This window comes from Zea mays, chromosome 1 (genome assembly GCF_902167145.1).
Source record: "Zea mays cultivar B73 chromosome 1, Zm-B73-REFERENCE-NAM-5.0, whole genome shotgun sequence".
In the NCBI taxonomy this organism is placed as follows: domain Eukaryota; kingdom Viridiplantae; phylum Streptophyta; class Magnoliopsida; order Poales; family Poaceae; genus Zea; species Zea mays.
Window position 1 is genome coordinate 85,494,818 of NC_050096.1, and position 12,192 is coordinate 85,507,009.

At 44.5% G+C, this 12,192-nt stretch overlaps 1 protein-coding gene across 10 annotated transcripts in view; it reads left to right on the forward strand.

Annotated features, from left to right (window-relative positions):
* Positions 1 to 9,978: 9,978 nt before the first annotated feature.
* LOC100280758 (Ca2+/calmodulin-dependent protein kinase phosphatase) overlaps positions 9,979 to 12,192 on the forward strand; it is a 28,953-nt gene continuing 26,739 nt past the window's right edge. For 2 of the 10 annotated variants that reach the window (XR_002268330.2, XR_002268332.2), the window contains exons 1-2: positions 9,979 to 10,737; positions 12,064 to 12,121. The gene's annotated coding sequence lies outside the window, so the exon portion shown is untranslated. Of the gene's footprint in view, positions 10,738 to 10,766; positions 11,639 to 12,063; positions 12,122 to 12,192 lie in introns of those variants that run through there. The other 8 variants (XM_020550674.3, XM_020550675.3, XR_004857422.1 and 5 more) reach the window with 7 other exon arrangements.

The following is a 12,192-nucleotide window of genomic DNA, read 5'->3' on the forward strand; positions in this document are numbered from 1 at the left end:
ATCTCGACCGGATATTATGCTTTCCGTATGCATGTGTGCAAGATTCCAAGCCGACCCTAAGGAAGCTCACCTTACGGCCGTAAAACGAATCTTGAGATATTTAGTTTATACTCCTAAGTTTGGGCTTTGGTATCCTAGGGGATCCACATTTGATTTGATTGGTTATTCGGATGCCGATTGGGTCAGGTGTAAGATTAATAGAAAGAGCACATCGGGGACTTGCCAGTTCTTGGGAAGATCCTTGGTGTCTTGGGCTTCAAAGAAGCAAAATTTCGTAGCTCTTTCTACCGCCGAAGCCGAGTACATTGCTGCAGGCCATTGTTGCGCGCAACTAATTTAGATGAGGCAAACCCTTAGGGACTACGGTTACAAACTAACCAAAGTTCCTCTTCTATGTGATAATGAGAGTGCAATCTGCATGACGGATAATCCCGTTGAGCATAGCCGCACTAAACACATAGCCATTCGGTATCACTTTTTAAGGGATCACCAACAAAAGGGAGATATCGAGATTTCATATATTAACACTAAAGATCAATTAGCCGATATCTTTACCAAGCCACTAGATGAACAAACTTTTAACAAACTTAGGCATGAGCTAAATATTCTTGATTCTAGGAACTTCTTTTGTTAATTTGCACACATAGCTCATTCATATACCTTTGATCATGTCTCATTCATGCGCTATGACTAATGTGTTTTCAAGTCTATTTCAAACCAAGTCATAGGTGTATTGAAAGGGAATTGGAGTCTTCGGCGAAGACAAAGGCTTCCACTCCGTAACTCATCCTTCGTCGTCGCTCCGGGCAACTCTCAATCTTTGGGGGAGAGAGCCTAAGTACAAAGCAAAAGGACTCTGTCTTTGGTATAATCTTCACTCATATGTTTTATTTGCCAAAGGGGAGAAAGTAGTTAAAAGGGCTCTAATGACTCAGTTTTTGGCGATTCATGCCAAAGGGGGAGAGAGTATTAGCCCAAAGCAAAAGGACCGCACCACCACCCTAGTTTTAAAAATGATTTTCAATTGGAAATTTCAAATTGGTATCCTTTGTGTTCAAAAGGGGGAGAAAGTAGTATTTCAAAATTAATATATCAAAACCCTCTTGAACACTAAGAGGAGATTTCATTTAGGGGGAGTTTTGTTTAAGTCAAAGGAAAAGCATTTGAAACAGAGGGAGAAAATTTCAAATCTTGAAAATGCTTCGCAAAATTTTATTCATTTACCTTTGACCATTTGCAAAAGGACTTTGAAAATGATTTACAAAAGAATTTGCAAAAACAAAACATGTGGTGCAAGCGTGGTCCAAAATGTTAAAAATAGAAGAAACAATCCATGCATATCTTATAAATATTCATATTGGCACAACTCCAAGCAGCCTTTGCACTTACATCACGCAAACTAGTTCAATTATGCACTTCTATATTTGCTTTGGTTTGTGTTGGCATCAATCACCAAAAAGGGGGAGATTGAAAGGGAATTAGGCTTACACCTATTTCCTAATTGATTTTGGTGGTTGAATTGACCAACACAAATAATTGGACTAACTAGTTTGCTCTAGTGTATAAGTTATACAGGTGCCAAAGGTTCACACTTAGCCAATAAAAAGACCAAGAATTGGGTTCAACAAAGAGAGCAAGGGATAACCGAAGTGTGCCCTGGTCTGGCACACCGGACTGTCCGGTGCACCAGGGGACTCCAAGTCAAACTCTTCACCTTCGGGAAAACTCAGAGCCGCTCCGCTATAATTCACCGGACTGTCCGGTGTACACCGGACAGTGTCCGGTGCTCCAAGGAAGAGCGTCTCTGGAACTCGCCAGCTTCGGTAATTCGCTCCGCTATAATTCACCGGACATGTCCGGTGTGCACCGGACTGTCCGGTGAGCCAGCGGAGCAACGGCTACTTCGCGCCAACGGTCACCTGCAGAGTCATTTAATGCGCGCCAGAGTGCGCAGAAGTCAGGCACGCGCGAAGTGGCGCACCGGACACTCTACAGTACATGTCCGGTGTGCCACCGGACATCCAGGCGGGCCCAGCAGTGAGAGCTCCAACGGTCGGAACCCAACGGCCTGGTGACGTGGCTGGCACACCGGACTGTCCGGTGCGCCATGCGACAGCAGCCTCCACCAAACGGCTAGTTTGGTGGTTGGGGTTATAAATACCCCCAACCACCCCACATTCAAGTCATCCAAGTTTTCCAACTTCCAACCACTTACAAGAGCTAGGCATTCAATACAAGACACACCCAAGTGATCAAATCCTCTCCCAATTCCACAAAAGCTTTAGTGACTAGTGAGAGTGATTTGTAGTGTTCTTTTGAGCTCTTGCGCTTGGATTGCTTTCTTCTTTCTCATTCTTTCTTGTGATCAATACTCACTTGTAACCAAGGCGAGAGACACCAATATTGTGGTGGTCCTTGCGGGGAAGTTTTGTTCCCGGTTGATTTGAGAAGAGAAAGCTCACTCGGTCCGAGGGACCGTTTGAGAGAGGGAAAGGGTTGAAAGAGACCCGGTCTTTGTGACCACCTCAACGGGGAGTAGGTTTGCAAGAACCGAACCTCGGTAAAACAAATCCGCGTGTCACACTCTTTATTCGCTTGTGATTTGTTTTACACCCTCTCTTGCGACTCGAATATATTTCTAACGCTAACCCGGCTTGTAGTTGTGATTAACTTTGTAAATTTCAGTTTCGCCCTATTCACCCCCCTATAGGCGACTTTCAGCTTTGAAGATAATGAGTACACTAATCATGTCTATAAACTCTCTAAGGCGCTTTACGGGCTCAAGCAAGCCCCAAGAGCATGGTATGAATGCCTAAGAGATTTTCTTATCGCTAATGGCTTCAAAGTCGGCAAAGCCGATCCTACTCTCTTTACTAAAACTATTGCAAATGATTTGTTTGTATGCCAAATTTATGTTGATGATATCATATTTGGGTCTACTAACAAATCTACATGTGAAGAGTTTAGTAGGATCATGATTCAAAAATTCAAGATGTCTATGATGGGGGAGTTGAAGTATTTCTTAGGATTTCAAGTGAAGCAACTCCTAGATAGCACCTTCATCAGCCAAACGAAGTACATTCAAGACATACTCACCAAGTTTGGGATGAAGGATGCCAAACCCATCAAGACACCCATGGGAACTAATGGGCATCTCGACCTCGACACAGGAGGTAAATCCGTAGATCAAAAGGTATACCGGTCAATGATAGGATCTTTACTCTATTTATGTACATCTCAACCAGATATTATGCTTTCCGTATGCATGTGTGCAAGATTCCAAGCCGATCCTAAGGAAGTTCACCTTAGGGCCGTAAAACGAATCTTGAGATATTTAGTTTATACACCTAAGTTTGGTCTTTGGTACCCCAAGGGATCCACTTTTGATTTAATAGGATATTCTGATGCTGATTGGGCAGGATGTAAAATTGATAGAAAGAGCACACCAGGGACTTGTCAGTTCTTGGGAAGATCCCTGGTGTCTTGGGCTTCAAAGAAACAAAACCCAGCAGCTCTTTCTACCGCCGAAGCCGAGTATATTGCCGCAGGCCATTGTTGCGCGCAATTGCTTTGGATGAGGCAAACCCTTAGGGACTATGGTTACAAATTAACCAAAGTTCCTCTCCTATGTGATAATGAGAGTGCAATCCGCATGGCGGATAATCCCGTTGAGCACAGCCGCACTAAGCACATAGCCATTTGGTATCACTTTTTGAGGGTCACCAACAAAGGGGAGATATCGAGATTGCTTATGTTAGCACCAAAGAACAATTAGCCGATATCTTTACCAAACCACTAGATAAGAAAACCTTTACCAAACTTAGGCATGAGCTAAACATTCTTGATTCTAGGAATTTTGATTGATACTTTGCACACATAGCTTCTTTATATACCTTTGATCATATCTCTTTCATGTGCCATGACTAATGTGTTTTCAAGTGCATTTCATGCTAAGTCATAGATTGAAAGGGAAATGGAGCCTTCGGCGAAGACAAGGCTTCCACTCCACTCCATCATGTTATTTACCCTTCGCCGTCACTCTGCATCGCTCTTCACTTTGGTATAATCCTTCACTCATATATTATTTGCCAAAGGGGGGGGGACAAAGTAAAAGGGCTCATATTTCACCCTCAAAGTATCCGTTTTTGGCGATTCATGCCAAAGGGGGAGAAAGTATTAGCCCAAAGCAAAAGGACCGCACCACCACCAATTTCAAAAATGTAGTCTTTCAATTTGTATTAAAAAAGTTTTTCAATTGGTATCTTATTTTTGATATAATTTCAAATTGGTATGACCTCTTTTAAAATTAATATCTAAAACCCTCTTGAACACTAAGATGAGAATTTCATTAAGGGGGAGTTTTGTTTAGTCAAAGGAAAATCATTTGAAACAGGGGGAGAAAATTTCAAATCTTGAAAATGTTTCTCGAAATCTTATTCATTTACCTTTGACCATTTGCAAAAAGACTTTGAAAAGAATTTCCAAAAGATTTTGCAAAAACAAAACAAGTGGTGCAAGCGTGGTCCAAAATGTTAAAATGAAGAAAGCAATCCATGCATATCTTATGAAATGTAATTTGGTTTAATTCCAAGTAACCTTTGCACTTACCTTATGCAAACTAGCTAGTTCAATTCTGCACTTATATATTTGCTTTGGTTTGTGTTGGCATCAATCACCAAAAGGGGGAGATTGAAAGGGAAATAGGGTCAAACCTTTTCCTAAATGATTTTGGTGGTTGAATTGCCCAACACAAATAATTGGACTAACTAGTTTGCTCTAGAATATAAGTTCTACAGGTGCAAAAGGTTCAACACAAACCAATACAAAGCCCAAGAAAGGGTTCAAATAAAAAGGAGGAAATGAAACCGAAGACAACACTGATCTGGCGCACCGGACTGTCCGGTGTGCCACCGGACACCATGGTGAATCCACTCGAACTGCTCAGCTTTGGGTTTCTGGAAATGCCACTCTGCTATAATTCACCGGACTGTCCGGTGTAGCACCGAACTGTCCGGTGTGCCAAGCGGAGCAATGGCTAACAACGCCAACGGTCGTCTGCAAAAGTGAACAGTGCAGTTGAAAGTCGCCTAGAGGGGGGGTGGATAGGCGAAACCTGAAAATTATAACTTTAAATCCAAACTAGATCCCTTGATTAGTGGTTAGAACAAGATTCACAACTTATCGGAGTATAAAAACTAAGTCCTTTGCTTGCAACGAGTATTGTTTTCAAAGAGCTCGGAATTTAATCAATAACAATACTACTAGAAATGTTGGTGGAGAATAATGCAAGAGGGCTTAGATAAGAAGAGGAGAAACATAAGTTATTTCTTGCAAGGAGTTGCTTCTCTAAATGTGAATGTAACTTGAAGCAACTCAAAATAATATTAGCAAAGAGTAGCGCAAGAGAACTTGGAAAGGGAGAGAACAAACAAATCACAAGCAATAAACACAAGGGACATGAGTGGTTTGTTTTACCGAGGTTCGGCCCTCGAAGGCCTAGTCCCCGTTGAGGAGTCCACTAAGGACGAGTCTCTTTCAACCCTTTCCCTCTCTCAACCGATCCCCAAGATCGGCGAGCTCTTCTTCTTCTCAAGGATCACTTAAGACCCCGCAAGGATCACCACACACTTAGGTGTCTCTTGCTAGCTTTGCAAGCCTCCAAAACTTTGGAGGAAGTTCAATGTGAGTCAAAACTCCACGCACAAATGAACACAAGATGTAGCACACACTTTCTCTCGATGAATCTCACAAGGCACTATTGCTAAACTCACACGAGAAGCTTTCTTTTGCTTGCTCTCTCTTTTGTGGCACTTGTGTAGGTTGAAGTGGTCTAAATCTTATGTATAGGATGGATCAATGAATAGAGGTGGTTGGAAGGGCTTGGATATGTCAACTATATGACTTGGAATGTTGCTTGGGCTCCCACACCTTGAAGTGGCCGGTTGGGGTGGTATTTATAGCCACCAACCAAATTGTAGCCGTTGGAGAAGGCTGCTGGCGATGGGCGCACCGGACACTGTCCGGTGCGCCGCCACGTCATCCTGTCGTTAGGGCTGGGAGCTGGTCGACCGTTGGAGGCTCTGTCCTCATGTGGCACCGGACAGTCTGGTGTCACACCAGACAGTCCGGTGCCCCTCTGACCTGCTGCTCTTACTTCTGCCGCGACACTATGCTGCACTGTTCACCCGTCAGAGTCGACCGTTGCGTGCAGATAGTCGTTGCTCCGCTGGTGCATCGGACAGTCCGGTGGCACACCGGACAGTCTGGTGAATTATAGCGGAGCTGCGCCTAGGAAACCTGAAGCTGAGGAGTTTGAGTTGATTCACCCTGGTGCACCGGACAGTCCGGTGCGCCAGACCAGGGAACACTTCGGTTTCCTTTTTGCTCCTTTCTTTTGAAGCATAACTTGTTCTTTTTATTGGTTTGTGTTGAACCTTTGGCACATGTAGAATGTATGATCTAGAGCAAACTAGTTAGTCCAATTATTTGTGTTGGGCATTTCAACCACCAAAATTATTTAGGAAAAGGTTTGACCCTATTTCCCTTTCAGTAGTGAACAGTGCGGACTGCGCATGCAGAAGTCAGAGCAGGCGCCAGAAGGCGCACCGGACAGTGAACAGTGCCTGTCCGGTGCACCACCAGACTGTCCGGTGACCCAGTTGTCAGAAGCTCTAACGGTCGAACCCCAACGGTTGGGTGACGTGGCTGGCGCACCGGACACTGTCCGGTGCACCCTTCGACAGCAGCCTTCCCCAACGGCCACTTTGGTGGTTGGGGCTATAAATACCCCAACCACCACAATTCAAGGCATCCAAGTTTTCAGCCAACACATTCAATACAAGAGCTAGTGCATTCAATACAAGACACAATTAGATTCAATCAAAGCCTCTCCAAGTCCCAATTCCACTCAAAGCAATTAGTGACTAGAAGAGAGAGTTTTGCCGTGTTCTTTGAGCTCTTGCGCTTGGATCGCTTTTCTTCTTCCCCATTTCTTGTTTCCAAGACATTTGTAATCAAAGCAAGAGACACCAAGTTGTGGTGGTCCTTGTGGGGACTAAGTGTCCCACTTGATTGAGGAGAAAAGCTCACTCGGTCTAAGTGACCGTTTGAGAGAGGGAAATGGTTGGAAGAGACCCGGTCTTTGTGACCACCTCAACGGGGAGTAGGTTTGCAAGAACCGAACCTCGGTAAAACAAATAATCGTGTCACTCTCGCTATTTGCTTGTGATTTGTTTTAACCCTCTCTTTTGGACTCGCATTTATTTCTAACGCTAACCCCGGCTTGTAGTTGTGCTTAAAGTTTGTAAATTTCAGATTTGCCTATTCACCCCCCTCTAGGCAACTTTCAGATACGAACCCTACAACACCGAGCCTAGGTCAGGCATGGCGGAACTTGACAGGGGGTCAGGCGTGCCGAAGGGAAACCACTTGATTAGATCCCACGTCTAGCCTGAGACCGACCCGTCATAAATGACCAGCCACATTAACTGCGTCTAGCGCCGAGCCACAGCAGAGGCGTCGATCCGCCTACCACTCATGACCTACGAACCCCTCGGGTCGCAAAGCACTCATGACCTACGAACCCCTCAGACTGCGGCACATTTTTCGACCTACGCGTCCCTCGGTCTGCGGCACACTCATGATCTATCTGGATTTGGCCATCGTGTGCAGACCGCTGGTGGGGCAACACGACGAGCCACGTCGAATCACAGGCTACGAAGACCAGGGGTCGCATAGCCTAAATGATGTCGCTTGGGACCCACACTGCCCGCCCCGTCTGCCATAAAAAATACAAGACACCTAGGCGACCTCGGAGTCCACGAGCATGTGTGGCTTTATCCCGGGTAGAAGGCATGGTTTTATCCTTGTTTGATGGTTCCTTCCTTGGGAAGCCAGCGTTGACCGGCCCCTCTCTCCGCCTATAAAAGGGAGGGGTTGGCTCCTAGGTTGGGGGTTGGTTCTTTTATTTCGGATGCACCCGCAATAATGGACCACAGACGAGAAAGGCGTTTAGACGGACTGACAAACAGGAGGAGGGACACACCGACGAGGACCTAGAGGCTAGAGCCCCGCCGCCAAGCCAAGACATATCTGGGACTCCACTCTATAACCTTAATCTGCACTTCCACCTCGATAAGAGACTTGAGAGCCTCTCCTCGCCCTCTCGCCCTCTTGTAACCCCTACTACGAGTTTTGATCATCAATAGTACCGGTAGCGCAAGCCGCCGATGACTGAAAGTAGGGACGTTCTACCCGAACCAGTATAAATCTTGCATCCACCGCGCACACTGTTCGAAGCCTAGAACGTACAAAATAAATTTACTTGTCGGAGTGATGTTCGAAACACTGACACCCTGACGTCAACAATACATATTTTTCCTAGTGGCTAGGGATGGAAGTGAATGGAATAGAGATTCTGATATCATTACTTTTGTACAGTTTAATGTGTACGACCCATATTTTCTTCTTAAATGAAAATATGAAAAAGGATGCTTCAAGTTTGAACCCAGATTCGGAAATCTACTCGATCTGGCGGTGATGGCAAGTATCCATTTGTTCCATGGACGATTTTAGAAGAATGAAGCTTCATACAACATACATGATCAAATATGAACGATATGAATGTGTAACATGTATACACAGGAATCGTCCACAAAAATAGCAATATTTAAATATATAAAAAATACTAAACAAAAAGGTCAATAAATGGATAACTGTTCCAATATATGTATTTCAATCGATCAAAGTATAAAATTAATCTGCATTAATGCTAGTACTTTGACTTCACCATGGAATGGATGGCATGTCGGCCACCGTTTCTACGCCTCCAGTCCAGGGTCACCGCTGGTCCACACAACCAAACCAACCAGCGACCTCATTTTTTTTTCCCCAGCTATAACCAGTCTGGACTCTGGACTCTGGATCGCTGGAAGCCTTTCCCATGTGTGGTCACAGTCACACTCGCACCAAGCTAGTAGTAGATTCACTGCACTCGCAGCTCTCAGCTGGAGCTAGCTCCTCAGTCATTCCCTAGCCGACGTTATTTTAAGGTGAAGCAAAAAAAAAAAAGGTTCCCGTAAAGTAAAGACGTGAGTTGAAACAGTGCAGTGCGATGCCGACAAGGAGGAAAGCGACTCAAAGCCTTGATAGGCATGACCAGTTCAGCATCTTTACTCTGGCTAGTCCTGGCTTCATTACTGTCCACACTCCATATGACCCAGGGCCCTGCACACTTGCATTCTCTCCTCTCTGTTTGCCCAAGCAAGTACCGTAGTGTGGGTCCGTGACTCATTCATCACGTAGCGGCGGTACATGCACATCGCACAATCCGTTCACGTCGCTGTCCCGCGCACAGACGGGCACGGGAGCGTCGCCCCGGCCTTTCCACGCAGAGACACCCAGTGGCGCGCTAGAATTTTTTTCATGAGGTATGCCATATTTTTTTTATAATCTATAATAAGTTGGCATACATTTCACAATATAAAGACAAGAATAGCATGTAAAAATACAGAATTAGAATTTAAGTCCATAATTGTATACATTAGAATGCAAAAATTTACTAGTAGTGTTAATTTTTTTGCTAGGACTTAATAGATTGGTGATGGATCGGCTTATGATATAACATGGTCCACTCGAACCACTCATTAAATACGCCTCTGCAGACACCGTGTTCGGCTAGGACCAATATATGATCTAGCTATAGCTAGCTTCTGTCAAACAAATCATCCATATGGACCAGTCGTACTTTGGGCTTTTCTTTTTTGTCCCGGGTTCCAGGCAAACTGATGCCCTCTATTTTATCTCTTATTTATATATATATATATATATATATATATATATATATATATATATATATATATATATATATATCCTCTGAAATACGCAAAGACTTTACGTATTATTTTAGTTATAATTAAAATACAAGAGTTTTACGAGAGTATAAAGAGAACACGCTAGCTCTAGCAAAGATCCCTAGAGAGACTTCAGAAAATACAGCCATGAAAGACTAGCTAGACTATCCTAGCGTGTGCGGATACACATTTCAATCTCTACTACTACTTATGTCTTTACTGTAGCCGTGCACAGACGCACGGTTCTGTCATCGCGCCATTCACCTCCTCCATCCCGATTCCTCCGCCCGCGATTCCCCTCCCCACGCCCGTAGCCCCCGCCGTCGTCCTCGCGGCCAGCCGAGGACAGCCGCCGCGCCCGCAAATCACGCGACCATGCCCTTCCATGTCCTCGCGTTCTCCATTGCAGCCACATCCATGGCGTCGCCCCCTTCCATCGATGGCAGCCCGCGCAAGATTCTTCCCTGCAGCCGCGCCCGCAAATCACGCGACTCCCCCTTTCATGGCGTCGCCCCCTTCCATGGCAGTCGCGCTCCCTCTGCGCCCTTCCATCCATGGCCGCGGATCCCTGCGCGCCGCGATTCTTCCCATACACTCCCTCTGCGCCCTTCCATCCATGGCCGCGGATCTCTGCGCACCGCAATTCTTCCCATACGCTCCCTCCGCGCGGTTTGCGGATGCCAATCCTCTCCCTCCACACCGCGATTCTTCCCATCCTCTCGCGACTGCCTTCCCCCCATTAGTTTTGGCGTCCACAATCCCTCCCTCCGCACACCACATCCGGGCACATCATCGGTGTGCCGCTGCCGGCGACGAAGAAGGAGCCCCGCTCCCGCCAGCCGGTGTGCCGCCACTCCGCATCCGTGCGTAGCGCCGGTGTTCCACGGTAACCACTCCTCTACTCATCCTCCTATCTCTCTCCAGACACCACATCTTTACAACCATCGCTTTAGTAGTTCCAACTTTTTCCTTAAAAGACGTTTGTATGTTCTGTTGGAAGGTGGTATTGTAATCTGTGATGGTAGTTCCCCTTCAGAGAGTGTTTTGCTCTTCCCTTCTACAGGACAAGAAAAATCTTCTAGACACATGAAAAAACTTATAGACACTGTCTTGCAGACATGCAGACAAGGGGTTAATAAAACCAATTTTCAGTAATAAAACTTATAGAGTACTCCTTATGTCTTTAGTGTAGGCGTCCTACTGAAAAAATCAGCTGAAAAAATCAGGGAAAAAATTGGTCCCCCAAAACCAATTTTCCTTGTAATAAAACAGGCAGCTTTCCTGCATGTTCGTTTCAACAAACGAAATGTTGCTCGGGAAACAAAATAGCACCACACACAAGTTTCTAATATGCCCTGAAATTTTAAGCCTACGGTGGAGCAGTCCAAATTCCAAAATTGCTTTGTTGTCAGCTTTCGTCTTTGCATATGTAGGTTAAGGTTAAGCTAAGAAGTGAGAAATGAAAATGGCCCAAACAGGTGTAGAGGATACATCACTGTTAAAGAGTAACTAAAAAAAAAGCTTTGACAGTATTTCTTCTGTGTGATCTTACTGTCTGTCTGGGGGTGTGCATTTGTTGTCAGTGCTTATGTGAGAGAGTTTGTATTTCGAAAGTGTGTGTTTTCAGACCATTTATCTCTCTTTTTTGACTTAAAGACACATAACACTCCTGCACACTTGAGAAAATCAGTATTTTTTTCCTTTTTTGGACAGAGGCTAAGTGTTTACACAACAGCGTCTTAGCGCTCACACCACCTACTGGATTATCAGCTTCACCAACGAAAACAGTATTCCTTCTAAACAGAATTAGATGATTCAATTGACTCAAGCCTCCTTTCAATCTTTAATTGTTGCACACCGCGAAGTGAATAACCTATAGTGCGAAAAAAATCACATTATAAATTTTGTGAATCCTAAGTGTTAGGGTCAAGAAATACTTTCTGTATGTAGATATGGATCTAATTCTCTAACCTCCTAACAAACCTGCTACTTCTCTCATCCAAAATCTTGTAAATAGAATTAGCGTAAGTAATTCTGCATTTTTTCGCAGCGAGATGTGAGTTCATGGCATAGGAAACCATAGAATTTGGTTAAGACAAACTGGCAAAGGAAGTCATTAAATGCAGTTGACACCCTATTTTTTGCTCTTAAGGCTTGTTCTACAAGTGTTTATTATACTATACTATACTCATTCAGATCTGAACTTATGCAGTTGCGAAGGGAATCTCAAATAACAAAATTTGTCGATCTTAAGTTTCTTCATCAACCAGGTATTTTCTTAACAATTTCATTTGAAACTCAGTTATGCCTGATTACATTGATCATAGAGTGTTTACTGAAA